Genomic DNA, 17,412 nt, shown 5'->3' with positions numbered 1-17,412 from the left:
AATAAATATATATATATACAGTGGGGAAAAAAAGTATTTAGTCAGCCACCAATTGTGCAAGTTCTCCCACTTAAAAAGATGAGAGAGGCCTGTAATTTTCATCATAGGTACACGTCAACTATGACAGACAAATTGAGAGAAAAAAAAATCCAGAAAAATCACATTGTAGGATTTTTAATGAATTTATTTGCAAATTATGGTGGAAAATAAGTATTTGGTCACCTACAAACAAGAAAAGATTTCTGGCTCTCACAGACCTGTAACTTCTTCTTTAAGAGGCTCCTCTGTCCTCCACTCGTTACCTGTATTAATGGCACCTGTTTGAACTTGTTATCAGTATAAAAGACACCTGTCCACAACCTCAAACAGTCACACTCCAAACTCCACTATGGCCTAGACCAAAGAGCTGTCAAAGGACACCAGAAACAAAATTGTAGACCTGCACCAGGCTGGGAAGACTGAATCTGCAATAGGTAAGCAGCTTGGTTTGAAGAAATCAACTGTGGGAGCAATTATTAGAAATGGAAGACATACAAGACCACTGATAATCTCCGTCGATCTGGGGCTCCACGCAAGATCTCACCCCGTGGGGTCAAAATGATCACAAGAACGGTGAGCAAAATCCCAGAACCACACGGGGGACCTAGTGAATGACCTGCAGAGAGCTGGGACCAAAGTAACAAAGCCTACCATCAGTAACACACTACGCCGCCAGGGTCGCAAATCCTGCAGTGCCAGACGTGTCCCCATGCTTAAGCCAGTACATGTCCAGGCCCGTCTGAAGTTTGCTAGAGTGCATTTGGATGATCCAGAAGAGGATTGGGAGAATGTCATATGGTTCAGATGAAACCAAAATATAACTTTTTTGGTAAAACTCAACTCGTCGTGTTTGGAGGACAAAGAATGCTGAGTTGCATCCAAAGAACACCATACCTACTGTGATGCATGGGGGTGGAAATATCCAAGCTTTGGGGCTGTTTTTTCTGCAAAGGGACCAGGACGACTGATCCGTATAAAGGAAAGAATGAATGGGGCCATGTATCGTGAGATTTTGAGTGAAAACCTCCTTCCATCAGCAAGGGCATTGAAGATGAAACGTGGCTGGGTCTTTCAGCATGACAATGATCCCAAATACACCGCCCGGCAAACGAAGGAGTGATTTCGTAAGAAGCATTTCAAGGTCCTGGAGTGGCCTAACCATTCTCCAGATCTCAACCCCATAGAAAATCTTTGGAGGGAGTTGAAAGTCCGTGTTGCCCAGCGACAGCCCCAAAACATCACTGCTCTAGAGGAGATCTGCATGGAGGAATGGGCCAAAATACCAGCAACAGTGTGTGAAAACCTTGTGAAGACTTACAGAAAACGTTTGACCTGTGTCATTGCCAACAAAGGGTATATAACAAAGTATTGAGAAACTTTTGTTATTGACCAAATACTTATTTTCCACCATAATTTGCAAATAAATTCATAAAAAATCCTACAATGTGATTTTCAGGATTTCTTTTTCTAATTTTGTCTGTCATAGTTGACTTGTACCAATGATGAAAATTACAGGCCTCTCTCATCTTTTTAAGTGGGAGAACTTGCACAATTGGTGGTTGACTAAATACTTTTTTTCCCCACTGTATATACACTGCTCAAAAAATAAAGGGAACACTTAAACAACACAATGTAACTCCAAGTCAATCACACTTCCTCTGAAATCAAACTGTCCACTTAGGGAAGCTAACACTGATTGACAATAATTTTCGCATGCTGTTGTGCAAATGGAATAGACAACAGGTGGAAATTATAGGCAATTAGCAAGACACCCCCAATAAAGGACTGGTTTTGCAGGTGGTGACCACAGACCACTTCTCAGTTCCTATGCTTCCTGGCTGATGTTTTGGTCACTTTTGAATGCTGGCGGTGCTTTCACTCTAGTGGTAGCATGAGACGGAGTCTACAACCCACACAAGTGGCTCAGGTAGTGCAGCTCATCCAGGATGGCACATCAATGCGAGCTGTGGCAAGAAGGTTTGCTGTGTCTGTCAGCGTAGTGTCCAGAGCATGGAGGCGCTACCAGGAGACAGGCCAGTACATCAGGAGACGTGGAGGAGGCCGTAGGAGGGCAACAACCCAGCAGCAGGACTGCTACCTCCGCCTTTGTGCAAGGAGGAGCAGGAGGAGCACTGCCAGAGCCCTGCAAAATGACCTCCTGCAGGCCACAAATGTGCATGTGTCTGCTCAAACGGTCAGAAACAGACTCCATGAGGGTGGTATGAGGGCCCGACGTCCACAGGTGGGGGGTTGTGCTTACAGCCCAACACCGTGCAGGACGTTTGGCATTTGCCAGAGAACATCAAGATTGGCAAATTCGCCACTGGCACCTGTGCTCTTCACAGATGAAAGCAGGTTCACACTGAGCACATGTGACAGACGTGACAGAGTCTGGAGACGCCGTGGAGAACGTTCTGCTGCCTGCAACATCCTCCAGCATGACCGGTTTGGCAGTGGGTCAGTCATGGTGTGGGGTGGCATTTCTTTGGGGGCCGCACAGCCCTCCATGTGCTCGCCAGAGGTAGCCTGACTGCCATTAGGTACCGAGATGAGATCCTCAGACCCCTTGTGAGACCATGCTGGTGCGGTTGGCCCTGGGTTCCTCCTAATGCAAGACAATGCTAGACCTCATGTGGCTGGAGTGTGTCAGCAGTTCCTGCAAGAGGAAGGCATTGATGCTATGGACTGGCCTGCCCGTTCCCCAGACCTGAATCCAATTGATCACATCTGGGACATCATGTCTCGCTCCATCCACCAATGCCACATTGCACCACAGACTGTCCAGGAGTTGGCGGATGCTTTAGTCCAGGTCTGGGAGGAGATCCCTCAGGAGACCATCCGCCACCTCATCAGGAGCATGACCAGGCGTTGTAAGGAGGTCATACAGGCACGTGGAGGCCACACACACTACTGAGCTTATTTCATTCATTCAGATCTAGGATGTGTTATTTTAGTGTTCCCTTTATTTTTTTGAGCAGTGTGTGTATATATATATATTGTGACGTCACGAGAGGCTACACAGCTTTCAGCGGGATTGCTCAAGTAGTGCAAGGAGACAAGGTTCAAACAAAACAAGGATTTTATTATAGGTCTTGGGGAATAACGAAAATATACCAAAATTCCTGTTCTCTTGTGGCTCTTTAAGGGTTAACAGTTCAGGGATGTCTCTTCCACATCCAAAATCATAATTCTCACTCAGCTCAGATAACTTTTCCCCAGCCTTACTGTAGTCCACGTTGCAGCTAGTGGCCAACCCAGCAAAAAGTCCTTCCAAATGTCTCTCCACGTATTTCCACAGGTGCATATATCCAAAGGTGAGTATTTCCCAAAGGTAAGTATCTCCAAATCCTTATATTCCTCATGGAAGTGGACGTGCAGCACTCTTGTCCTCCCGAGAGCCCAGGTTGGAGACTGTGTCTCTTCCCTTCCCACACACCTTCAGCTCATCAGCTCCTCAGCTCCTCATTTGTTTCAGCTGCGTGGGAAGATTGGCCATAGAGGGGTGGAGTTCCCGACCATACCAGCAGATGGAGCCATAGCTGTCTGGGTTTGCAGCCACCTCAGGGGGATGTAACGTCCCTCCAGGACACAGCCTCTCGTGACATCACACATCCCCCTCCTCGGGACCGACGTCCTCGTCGGGGTAAAGGCAGCGAAGAAGGCATCACGCCGGGAGAGGCGTCCGCATTGCCGTGGTGCTTGCCAGACTGCTCTCTCTTCAACTCCTCCAACTCTAGGACCAGGGACTCAGCCTCCTGTTGTCTCTCCTTGAGTTTCTTACTGAACGCATCAGCCTTGGTTTTAGCAGAGTTTAGCTTCTGTTGAGCAGCTTTCAGTTCCTTCTCTCTCTCTGCCTCCGCATTCTTCATCTTGTTCTCCAACACCTTGTACTTCTCCTCTGCCTTCTTCTGGACCTCCTTACTACTGCGCAGGGTCTCCTCACACCTCCTCGATGGTCCTGCGCAGCCTCTCCAGCTCCTCCTGTTGCTTAGGAAGGAGCTCTGTTGGAGTTTAGCCTGGAGGATATCTAACTCTTCTGTCTTCATGTCTAACTGTTGCTTTAACAAACGATACCTCTCAGCGGTCCCCTTCAGACCAGACAGTTCTTTGTCCAGATTCTGTAGCTCCGTCTCTGTGTCGGTCTGGGCACCTGCCATCCCTATCAGAGCCCGGGCGGGAGTGAGTAATTCGGAGGATTGCACCGGAGCCTTCCAGGATGAGTCTTGCCTCTCCGTTTCCGAGGTACTCGGGTTATCCTCTCCTGAGACTCTCTCCAGAGTGGGTAAAAGGCTGGGCAGTCTCGTCCAATTAGGACAGGACGGGAGGGAATCAACCACCCCGCTCTGTCGTGTGTATGGTTCCCCGTGTGCTGGTCATTGTAAGTTCAGTAATGGGGTATTCTCTGGTGTCCCCATGGACACAGGAAACTGGGAGGACTTTCCCCGGGGGTCAGACACGTTGGGCCCACCAAATCCTACGCACCAGGGTGGCCCGGCTACCAGAATCCAGTAAGGCCTCCACATCATGGTGATTCACATTTACCGGGCAGGTGGGGGGGGTCGATCTGGGCCGCCATCTCGACTCTCCAAGAGCGAGGCAAAACGGTGTGTGGGTGCTGAGCTGGAGGACTCCGCAGTGGGCATAGGTTCCCTCGGCTGGTTTCCCACACTGCCAGGAGATATGTCCCATCTCCCCACACCGGTAACACTGTCGAGTTTCCCCCCTCCTGGTGTACTCTTCTTGGACCCGCCTGGTTTCTGGCTCCCCCCTGGGCCGGATAAGTCCTGACGTGGCTGGGTTCGAGACCTTGGGGTCCTTTGGACGGGTTCTTCCCATTTGTGGTGGGGCCGCACTCCTGGGGTCTTTTGAAGCATTCAGCACTCTCCGCTGTGGCCTGGTACTTTTCCACAGCTTCCACGGTCGATCAGCCGTGGTCAAGGCCTGTTGACTGATGAACCGTTTTGCCTCATAAGGCAGGGGCGCGTCAGGTAACGATCCACCACAACGGCCTCCACCACCGCCGCTGCTGTATTCCTCTGCGGATCCAGCCATTTCCTTGCGATTCGGACAAGTTCATGCATCTGCGCCCGAGAGGTTGGTCTGGTTGGAAGGTCCAGCTGTGAAAGCGCTGGGCCATACCAAACTTTGTGAGTCCATATCTGCTGAGGATCTCTCAGACTTCGGGGCATCATAGTCAGTACCCTGGTCAGGGCCCAGGTCCCGGACAGCATTCAGCGATTCCCGGTTAGAAAGGGGGGCTAACTAGACCAACCCACTGTTGCTTGGGCCAGGCTTCCCTAGTGGCCGTGGCCTCAAATGCATGCAGGTATGCCTCAATGTCATCGGTAGCTCCCATCTTAGATATAAAGTCACTTGCCTTTATTGGGCGGGTATTTTGGACCACCCTCTGTCTCTGCAACTGCAATTCCTCTGCCTTCAGAAGGTTGGCTTTCTTTTGCTCCTCCAAGAGAGCCACGTTTGCTTGCATCTGGGCTTTGCTGGCCAGCAACAAGGGCTTTCAATATGTCCTCCATTTCAGTCGGGCGGGGAGCCTACGGCCAACTTGGAAAACTGGGTGATCAAACCTTCGGTATCCTCCTCTGACATGCACTATTAACGCTTGAGCGTACCCGTATTCTCCACCATCTGTGATGTCACGAGAGGCTACACAGCTTTCAGCGGGATTGCTCAAGTAGTGCAAGGAGACAAGGTTCAAACAAAACAAGGATTTTATTATAGGTCTTGGGAAATTAACGAAAAATATACCAAAATTCTGTTCTCTTGTGGCTCTTTAAGGGTTAACAGTTCAGGGATGTCTCTTCCACATCCAAAATCATAATTCTCACTCGCTCAGATAACTTTTCCCCAGCCTTACTGTAGTCCACGTTGCAGCTAGTGGCCAACCCAGCAAAAAGTCCTTCCAAATGTCTCTCACGTATTTCCACAGGTGCATATATCCAAAGGTGAGTATTTCCCAAAGGTAAGTATCTCCAAATCCTTATATTCCTCATGGAAGTGGACGTGCAGCACTCTTGTCCTCCCGAGAGCCCAGGTTGGAGACTGTGTCTCTTCCCTTCCCACACACCTTCAGCTCATCAGCTCCTCAGCTCCTCATTTGTTTCAGCTGCGTGGGAAGATTGGCCATAGAGGGGTGGAGTTCCCGACCATACCAGCAGATGGAGCCATAGCTGTCTGGGTTTGCAGCCACCTCAGGGGGATGTAACGTCCCTCCAGGACACAGCCTCTCGTGACATCACAATATACAGTGGGGAAAAAATGTATTTAGTCAGCCACCAATTGTGCAAGTTCTCCCACTTAAAAAGATGAGAGAGGCCTGTAATTTTCATCATAGGTACACGTCAACTATGACAGACAAAATGAGAAAAAAAAATCCAGAAAATCACATTGTAGGATTTTTTATGAATTTCTTTGCAAATTATGGTGGAAAATAAGTATTTGGTCACCTCAGACACCTCTGGCTCTCACAGACCTGTAACTTCTTCTTTTAGAGGCTCCTCTGTCCATACTCGTTACCTGTATTAATGGCACCTGTTTGAACTTGTTATCAGTATAAAAGACACCTGTCCACAACCTCAAACAGTCACACTCCAAACTCCACTATGGCCAAGACCAAAGAGCTGTCAAAGGACACCAGAAACAAAATTGTAGACCTGCACCAGGCTGGGAAGACTGAATCTGCAATAGGTAAGCAGCTTGGTTTGAAGAAATCAACTGTGGGAGCAATTATTAGGAAATGGAAGACATACAAGACCACTGATAATCTCCCTCGATCTGGGGCTCCACGCAAGATCTCATGCCGTGGGGTCAAAATGATCACAAGAACGGTGAGCAAAAATCCCAGAACCACACAGGGGGACCTAGTGAATGACCTGCAGAGAGCTGGGACCAAAGTAACAAAGCCTACCATCAGTAACACACTACGCCGCCAGGGACTCAAATTCTGCAGTTCCAGACGTGTCCCCCTGCTTAAGCCAGTACATGTCCAGGCCCATCTGAAGTTTGCTAGAGTGCATTTGGATGATCCAGAAGAGGATTGGGAGAATGTCATATGGTCAGATGAAACCAAAATATAACTTTTTTGGTAAAAACTCAACTCGTCGTGTTTGGAGGACAAAGAATGCTGAGTTGCATCCAAAGAACACTCATACCTACTGTGAAGCATGGGGGTGGGAAACATCATGCTTTGGGGCTGTTTTTTCTGCAAAGGGACCAGGACGACTGATCCGTGTAAAGGAAAGAATGAATGGGGCCATGTATCGTGAGATTTTGAGTGAAAACCTCCTTCCATCAGCAAGGGCATTGAAGATGAAACGTGGCTGGGTCTTTCAGCATGACAATGATCCCAAACACACCACCCGGGCAACGAAGGAGTGGCTTCGTAAGAAGCATTTCAAGGTCCTGGAGTGGCCTAGCCAGTCTCCAGATCTCAACCCCATAGAAAATCTTTGGAGGGAGTTGAAAGTCCGTGTTGCCCAGCGACAGCCCCAAAACATCACTGCTCTAGAGGAGATCTGCATGGAGGAATGGGCCAAAATACCAGCAACAGTGTGTGAAAACCTTGTGAAGACTTACAGAAAACGTTTGACCGGTGTCATTGCCAACAAAGGGTATATAACAAAGTATTGAGAAACTTTTGTTATTGACCAAATACTTATTTTTCCACCATAATTTGCAAATAAATTCATTAAAAATCCTACAATGTGATTTTCTGGATTTTTTTTTCTCAATTTGTCTGTCATAGTTGACGTGTACCTATGATGAAAATTACAGGCCTCTCTCATCTTTTTTAAGTGGGAGAACTTGCACAATTGGTGGCTGACTAAATACTTTTTTTCCCCACTGTATATATATATATATATATATATATATATATATATATATTACTGTAACAGTGCCGGGGAAACGTGGTAGAGAATGCTTCTGATAATCATCTACTCCTTCTGGAGTCTGATCTCACACAAACGTCTAGAGCTTCAATCAAACTACATGTAATTTCTTGTAATTCACCAGAAAGTATTGTCACAGGGTTTCCGCGTTGTCCTGCAAGTTTGTTGATAAATTTAGTTTTGGCTACATCGTTCCTTCAGGTTTTAGGAATGTCGAAGCGATGGGCGTGCTTATGCCATAACCCAATTACTTCCTCTTCTTAAATGCTCCCACATCTACACTCCCAAGGTAGTTGTTATTTGGCTGTGAGGCAGATAGTTCTACATCTGGAAATCAGTCAATTAATTTTCATCCTATTGTGGAAGGAAATGAACGGCTCCTCTTCGTGGCAAACATAGCTATATTTGTAAAGGTGAGTGATGGATGTTATGAAATATGTTCTTTGTTTGAGGCACTTAAAGATAATTGATAATTGATAATTAATAGTCTCTTCTCACGCATCTGAATGCATGAAAGTTGGTCTGCTCTTTGGTCTGAATATAGGCAGTCAAATATATGAACACTCCTGACTCCTGTTGTGTGTGTTGATTGATTTTACACTTTCAATTAACCTACATTATTAAATTAACCGACATGGATAACTGCTTTTTAAAACTACATTTAAAATACAGTAAAGGCTGGTTATTTCAGAGATCGAATTCCTTAAATATTCCCTCGTTCTTCAAACAAAGTCAACACAGTGGCCATTGCTAGCTACCCAACACGACCAGTTAACTGTACTGTAGTAGTTAACTACAATATACTTGTCCTAGCTAGCCAACGTTTAATCATTGCTGCGTCATGAAAGGAACTTGACACAGACACGAATGATCTGTTTAGTGTGTTATCACACTAATGGTGGTTTGTTGTGACCAAGTGTTGGTGCTAAACGGTGTGTTATTGTTATTGGATGCTAGCTTGCTAGTTAGCTATGGTGTCATAGTTAGCTAGCTGAATAAAGTGGGTTGAGTCTATTCCTTTAAACATTGAACCGCTGTGGTTCACAACAATTCTGATTTCTAAAGGTGGAAGTTGGGAGAGTTTTTGTTCGGGTGGTTCAGTGAAACAATTTTAGTTTCTGAGGTAGAAGTTTTTGGTGAGGGAGGCCCTGCTCTCTCCTCTCCCAGATGCTTAGCTCATTTCATTCCGATCTCCTCTGCATTTTTGTAGCCGTTTGCTACAGCCTGTCAACTATGCCTCTGCCTATCCCTGTTCTCTCCTCTCTGCACAGGCTACACAAACGCACCACACACGCGTGGCTGCTGCCTCTCTAACCTGGTGGTCCCTGCACGCACCACCCACGTGGAGTTCCAGGTCGCAGGCAGCCTCTGGAACTGCCGTTCTGCTGCCAACAAAGCTGACTTCATCCCAGCCTATGCCAACCTCCAGTCCCTCGACTTCCTGGCGCTGACGGAAACATGGATCACCACTGAAAACACTGCTACTCCTACTGCTCTCTCCTCGTCTGACCATGTGTTCTCGCATACCCCGAGAGCATCTGGTCAGAGGGGTGGTGTACAGGAATCCTCATCTCTCCCAAGTGGACATTCTCAGTTTTTCCCCTAACCCATCTGTCTATCTCCTCATTTGAATTCCATGCTGTCACAGTCACTAGCCCATTTAAGCTTAATATCCTTGTCATCTATCGCCCTCCAGGTTCCCTTGGAGAGTTCATCAATGAGCTTGACGCCTTGATAAGTTCCTTCCCCTGAGGATGGCTCACCCCTCACAGTTTTGGGGGATTTCAACCTCCCTATGTCCACATTTGACTCATTTCTCTCTGCCTCCTTCTTTCCACTCCTCTCCTCTTTTGACCTCACCCTCTCACCGTCCCCCCTACTCACAAGGCAGGCAATACGCTTGACCTCATCTTCACTAGATGCTGCTCCTCTACTAATCTCACTGCAACTCCCCTCCATGTCTCCGACCACTACTTTGTTTCCTTTTCTCTCTCGCTCTCCTCCCACACTACTCACTCTGCCCCTACACAGATGGTAATGCGCCGCCGCAACCTTCGCTCTCTCTCTCCCACTACTCTCTCCTCTTCCATCCTATCATCTCTTCCCTCTGCTCAATCCTTCTCCCTCCAATCTCCTGATTCTGCCTCCTCAACCCTCCTCTCCTCCCTTTCTGCATCCTTTGACTCTCTGTGTCCCCTATCCTCCCCGGCCGGCTCGGTCCTCCCCTCCAGCTCCGTGGCTTGATGACTCATTGCGAGCTCACAGAACAGAGCTCCCGGGCAGCGGAGCGGAAATGGAAGAAAACTAAACTCCCTGCCGACCTGGCATCTTTTCACTCCCTCCTCTCTACATTTTCTTCATCTGTTTCTGCTGCTAAGGCCACCTTCTACCACTCTAAATTCCAAGCATCTGCCTCTAACCCTAGGAAGCTCTTTGCCACATTTTCCTCCCTCCTGAATCCCCCCCTCCTCTCTCTCTGTGGATGACTTCGTCAACCACTTTGAAAAGAAGGTTGACGACATCCGATCCTCGTTTGTTAAGTCTAATGACACTGCTGATTCTGCTCACACTGCCCTACCCTATGCTTTGACTTCTTTCTCCCCTCTCTCTCCAGATAAAATCCTGCGACTTGTGACTGCAGGCCGCCCAACAACCTGCCCGCTTGACCCCATCCCCTCCTCCCTTCTCCAGACCATCTCCGGTGACCTTCTCCCCTACCTCACCTCGCTGATCAACTCATCCTTGACCGCTGGCCATGTCCCTTCCGTCTTCAAGAGAGCGAGAGTTGCTCCCCTTCTCAAAAAAACAACACTCGACCCCACTGATGTCAACAACTACAGACCAGTATCCCTTCTTTCTTTTCTTTCCAAAACTATTGAGCGTGCCGTCTTTAGCCAACTCTCTTGCTATCTCTCTCAGAATGACCTTCTTGATCCAAACCAATCAGGTTTCAGGACTGGTCATTCAACTGAGACTGCTCTTCTCTGTGTCACGGAGACTCTCCGCACTGCTAAAGCTAACTCTCTCTCCTCTGCTCTTGTCCTTCTAGACCTGTCTGCTGCCTTTGATACTGTGAACCATCAGATCCTCCTCTCCACCCTCTCCGAGCTGGGCATCTCCGGCGCGGCTCACTCCTGGATTGCGTCCTACCTGACCGGTCGCTCCTACCAAGTGGCGTGGCGAGAAGCTGTCTCCGCACCACGTGCTCTCACCACTGGTGTCCCCCAGGGCTCAGTTCTAGGCCCTCTCCTTTTCTCCCTATACACCAAGTCACTTGGCTCTGTCATATCCTCACATGGCCTTTCCTATCATTGCTACGCTGACGATACACAACTAATCTTCTCCTTTCCCCCTTCTGATAACCAGGTGGCGAATCGCATCTCTGCATGTCTGGCAGACATATCAGTATGGATGACGGATCACCACCTCAAGCTGAACCCTGGCAAGACGGAGCTGCTCTTCCTCCCGGGGAAGGACTGCCCGTTCCGTGATCTCGCCATCACGGTTGACAACTCCGCTGTGTCCTCCTCCCAGAGTGCGAAGAGCCTAGGGCGTTACCCTGGACAACACCCTGTCGTTCTCCGCCAACATCAAGGCGGTGACCCGCTCCTGCAGGTTCATGCTCTACAACATTCGGAGAGTACGACCCTGCCTTACACAGGAAGCGGCACAGGTCCTAATCCAGGCACTTGTCATCTCCCGTCTGGACTACTGCAACTCGCTGTTGGCTGGCCTCCCTGCCTGTGCCATTAAACCCCTACAACTCATCCAGAATGCCGCAGCCCGTCTGGTGTTCAACCTTCCCAAGTTCTCTCACGTCACCCCCCTCCTCCGCACACTCCACTGGCTTCCAGTTGAAGCTCGCATCCGCTACAAGACCATGGTGCTTGCCTATGGAGCAGTGAGGGGAACGGCACCTCTGTACCTTCAGGCTCTGATCAGTCCCTACACCCAAACGAGGGCATTGCGTTCATCCACCTCTGGCCTGCTGGCTCCCTTCCTCTGCGGAAGCATAGCTCCCGCTCAGCCCAGTCAAAACTGTTCGCTGCTCTGGCACCCCAATGGTGGAACAAGCTCCCTCACGACGCCAGGACAGCGGAGTCACTCACCACCTTCCGGAGACATTTGAAACCCCACCTCTTTAAGGAATACCTGGGATAGGATAAAGTAATCCTTCTAACCCCCCAAATTGTAAAGTGGTTATCCCACTGGCTATAGGGTGAACGCACCAATTTGTGAGTCGCTCTGGCTAAGAGCGTCTGCTAAATGACGTTAATGTGCCCTTGAGCAAGGCACTTAACCCTAATTGCTCCTGTAAGTCGCTCTGGATAAGAGCGTCTGCTAAATGACTAAAATGTAAATGTAAATGTATATTGTATTGGATCATTTGCTTTCAACTCTTCAATTTCTTCTCTACTCATTTGTAGGTATTTCCAGGTAGCGGTAGCATTAAAAGGTGTCATGTATTGGAAGATTTTGATGGCAGTTCTCTGCTTCTATGCAGTTGTTCCTGGTAAGTTTATCCTGTTATCTACTCCTCTCTTGAGATGTCTAGCCAAGTGATGCGTCTCCTCTGTCTCCTGGGAGTTGGCAATGACGACAAAACATGTTGATGATGTTGACAGTTACTGTTTCATCAATATGGTTATTGCCAATCCCTATCAATGTCAATTATATAGTTGTTACTGGTGACTCTCTCCTGTCACTAAATTGTGAAAGCTCTTGAGCACTTCCATTTAAAAAGATGAATTAAGTTGTATCTACTAATGTTACTAATATTACAGTGCATTCGGAAAGTATTCAGACCCCTTGACTTTTTCCATATTATTTTACGTTACAGCCTTATTCAAAAAATGATTTAATTGTTTTTTCCCCCTCATCAATCTACACACAATACCCCATAATGACAAAGTAAAAACAGGCCTTAAATTGTACTCATTCGTTTTTCTCGGTCGCCCATGCTATTTCAATACTTCAATAATTTGATTTTTCCATTGTGTTAATGATGGTGGATTGATTGATTTCCAAGTTTTTTGTATACATTTTTTAAAGATTAGTGATGAAAAGAGAATTGTCCAGCCCATTTGGTATCTCATGTGTTGGATATTCTAAATTACCAAATAAGGAGAGACAAACTCAATCACCAACCAGGTTATACTTAATAAAACATCTTTATTGTACTTGTTAATAATAAGCCATTTAGCAGACGCTTTTATCCAAAGCGACTTACAGTCATGCGTGCATAAATTTTTTTTGTCTATGGGTGGTCCCGGGGATCGAACCCACTACCTTGGCGTTACAAGCGCCGTGCTCTACCAGCTGAGCTACAGAGGACCACATAATAAGGGAGCAGGTCACACCATATACACTAATGAATAGAGTGAGTGCTCTTCAATAATGAGGGCTGGTCGAACCCAACACTCTTGAGTGTTGGGCCGAGAGCTCTGACATACAGAGATAAACAGAGGTCTTATATAGTAGACCTATAAATGCTTAGTCATGGCTGGTTCCACCACAACTGTCTCAATGTGTTGAACCAACCCGATATCAACCGGATGAGGGGGCCAAATATTATGTCCTCTGTGTTCTCTTGCGAGTACAAAGAACTGTTTGTTCTTAGAATAGAGAATAAGGAGAGACTTCGTTCGGAACAGAGATACCTTGTATCCGAACATGCAAGTTTCAGAGTACAGAGGGTGGGGGTAAGAACACGAGATGTGCACAGCCGTGGTGGACCACGTACAGAGATATATTAAAACAGCAATTTACACAACCAGAATAACAGGATTGTACACACCTATCATTTATATTAACCTTAAAGGAATGCTAATTTAAAAAATCTCTAACACTCACTACACCCCCAAATGCCAGGTCTTGAAATATGCAGACAGACGAACTAAAATAAATTTACATTGTAATACTTCTGACAGCCAACTTTCTAGCTCTGCCCATAACTTTTGAACTTCATAGCATTTTCCACTTAAGACATGACTCTGCCATTGTGTTGTAAATAAGTTTGACAGTAACCCTCCAAAAAGTAATTCATAAAACTTTTTAATTTACACATGTAGGAAGCTAAGTGTTTGTGTTTTTCAATAATCTACATGAGTAGCAGGTGAGTCAGAGACAAAAGGCCTATCATTGTCATTCATCTATTTGGCCTACTGCTCAGCCCCGGCCTCCTCACTTAATTGGCTATCAAGTTGAAAATGTACGTTGAATCAGCAGGTTGTACTCGGATACCGAGAGTGAGATGGATAAACAAAAGGCAAGGCCAAGTGGTGCTCAAAAATGCCTCGAAAATAATTATCTGATTATGCTCATGCCAAATTATCGAAGATTACCACATTATTCAGACCAGTCAGCGACGCCACCTTTTCCTCGACTGACGAAACACCATTGTAGGTGGAAGAAGCTAGTACTTCTGCAGCAGTTAGCACTAGCAGCCTCCCAGTCCCGACAGAGACCTCACTGCCCGGCAATGACAGTGGACTTGCTCCTTTTCCCCTCGAGAATAGTGACATTTGGCTGCATGCGTAGCTTATGACACCTGAAAAAATGAGCAAACCATTGACAAACAGGTAGCCTCCGATCTTGAAAAACAGGGGAACTTTTAGACAGAGGTACTGATGAGAATAACAAACGTAACACTGGCATCATGTAACGCCGCCTTTAGGGGTCATCGCGATGAAGGCTCATGTCATGTAGGCTCAGGTAGGCTACACAGGACAGTTGTATATAAAAACAAATGAATGGTTGCTGATTAGTATGCTGTTGCATCGAATATTCATTTTACAATCTGCAATGTTTGAATTTCAAACTTTAATTACTGAACAAGTAATTACATTATTGCCGCCAGCCAGCAGTCTAAATGGCAGCATTGGGACACAGTGTTTAGCTGTGTGAAATGTTAGGCTTAACATGAGAAAATAACAAACAAATAGGCTTACCAATAAACATTTATCCATGAGCAAAGCAAAGCTATAGGCGCACAGCGATCGGTAGCCTGTACTCCGACCTTGTGGGGTGTTCTGAGAAACTCCAATACACCAGTGACCCTGCAGAGAGACTGTGTTACACCAGTGACCCTAACCCACAATTACTCTACTTCATGCTTCAAGTGAGGCCTACCTTTCTGCCAAGTATAGGGGGTAGGGCTGAATTAATTAATTGTTAATTGGATCAGAGTTATGTCTAGGGCTAACCCTAACCCTAGCTTCATGTCTACTCCCAGCTCAACCCTAACCCTAAAGCTAGCTTCATGTCCACATCTTGGCTCAACCCTAACTGCCAGCAAGTCATTGTCAAGTTTGCAACCCCACTCACCCTGTCCGTTTGTTGCACCTGATGATCTGCCCTGTACAGAGCTTGTGTGTGCACATATTCCCAGTCCGCCCTGTACAGAGATTGCGGCGCCTTGTATGCAAATATGCATGGCTTGAGAGATGCGGTCACCGGCCGAGTATGTGTAGCTAGCTACTTGGTTTAAATATCAACAGTACTGCCACAGCAGCATAACATTTGATCAACACTTGATGACACTTGACTTAGCCAACATCATCATCAATATTAGGTGTAGTTGGCTGATACCTGTAGCAGAGAGAGACAGAAAGACATAGAGAGGTAAATCACAATCAGTAAAATAAATCGAGCTAGCCAACTAGCAGATTTACATCAATCATCAACATCAATGATCAGCTGATAGCCCACCCTCTTTTCCATATGTAAATAATGTATTTAGTAGGCACTGTAACTAGCTTGCTTACAATGTGTGATGATGAGTGAGTGTGTTGCAGAAATAAATAGGCCTATGCTCAAAAATGTGTAAAAAAATCATTTTGAGTGCCTGCCCCCTGAAAGGTCTGTGCGCGGCCTTGACTACAACACATAACATTATGCCATAAGATTGCAACACTGTGCTGCAACACTGTGTGATCATCAGCAAGAAATGAGTAGTCTACAGAGAAAAATATTATGCACGAGATCGTAGAAAATGTATACATTAACATTTAATACAGATGTCGATTATTTATATAAATGTATTCATAGTTTTTCAGTCCAAGTGACTCCAACCGCTGCCCCAACAACAACCACAGGTGCCAACACTACAACCACAGCTGCCAACACAACAACCACAGGCGCACCAACAACAACCACAGCTGCTGTTGCTTCGACAACCACAAACTTTTTTCTTCTGGTGTTCAGTTCAGATGAGATCTTTGCCAGTAATCTCTCAGACAACTCCTCAGTGGTTTTCAGTGATCGGGCTACTAAAACAAAAAATGAGGTAAGATAATTTTTGCAATCAAGCAGCAAATAGAGGTTGTAATGTTGTTTGATTTCAAATTTCCCAGCTATGAGCATTATAAGGTCTGTGTTTTCTCTCTTGAACCTGAAGTCTTCATATCATCTCTGTTTGTTTTTTTCAGATTGAGCCCTTCTATCGCAAAGCCTTTAAAAGTTTCATTCAGCTTTTTGTGTTGAAATTCACGTGAGTGGCAGTCTAAATGCTGTAATGATCTGGGTGTTTTTCTAATAGAAGTTCAAATTGTATTTTTTCCAATTTACTTCAGTCAGTATTTTTTCTATCTTTCAAGGGACTGTACCACTTTTTTAACCTTAGCTCTGTTCCTTGTTTTGGATTCACAGACGTGGTTCCATCATCACAGACTGCAGAATGGAGTTTAGACTTACTGGTAACGAGACTGCACCCAATGCTAATTCAGTGAAAGATGTTCTGGTGGCTGCAGTCAACAGCGGGAATCTAAGTATCAGGGTCAATGACAGCTCCATCACTGTCAGCGGTCAGTTCAACACCTCAAGCACTGATATTTCCGCCACTATGCAACACATCACGCTCAACATTTTACCACAATCATAGCTGCCCATCTTCATTTTGCGTCAATGTGTTACACCAGTGATCTTAACCCACAATTACTCTAGTTCATGCTTCAAGTGAGGCCTACCTTTCTGCCGAGTATAGGGGGTAGGGCTGAATAAATTAATTGTTAATTGGATCAGAGTTCTGTCTAGGGCTAACCCTAACCCTAGCTTCATGTCCACTCCCAGCTCAACCCTAACCCTAATGCTAGCTTCATGTCCACATCTTGGCTCAACCCTAACTGCCAGCAAGTCATTGTCAAGTTTGCTACCCCACCCACCCTGTCCGTTTGTTGTGCCTGATAATCTGCCCTGTACAGAGTTTGTGTGTGCACATGTTCCCAGTCCGCCCTGTACAGAGATTGCGCCGCCTTGTATCCAAATATGCATGGCTTGAGAGATGCGGTCACTGGCCGAGTATGTGTAGCTAGCTACATAGTTTAAATATCAACAGTACTGCCACAGCAGCATAAGATTTGATCAACGCTTGATGACACTTGATTTAGCCAACATCCTCATCAATATTCGGTCTAGTTGGCTGATACCTGTAGCGAAAGAGACAGAAAGACATAGAGAGGTAAATCCC

General features: G+C 46.4%; 1 long non-coding RNA gene across 1 annotated transcript; it reads left to right on the top strand.

Annotated features, from left to right (window-relative positions):
- Window positions 1–16,043: 16,043 nt before the first annotated feature.
- Window positions 16,044–16,722, top strand: LOC123488487. Its single transcript, XR_006660116.1, has 3 exons — window positions 16,044–16,233; window positions 16,376–16,437; window positions 16,596–16,722. It is a non-coding gene; the product is annotated as an uncharacterized LOC123488487 (long non-coding RNA).
- Window positions 16,723–17,412: the final 690 nt, after the last annotated feature.

This window comes from Coregonus clupeaformis, unplaced genomic scaffold, assembly GCF_020615455.1.
Source record: "Coregonus clupeaformis isolate EN_2021a unplaced genomic scaffold, ASM2061545v1 scaf2361, whole genome shotgun sequence".
Lineage (NCBI taxonomy): Eukaryota > Metazoa > Chordata > Actinopteri > Salmoniformes > Salmonidae > Coregonus > Coregonus clupeaformis.
The sequence above is the reverse complement of the archived record's forward strand: the minus strand, read 5'-3'. Positions and strand labels throughout refer to the sequence as shown.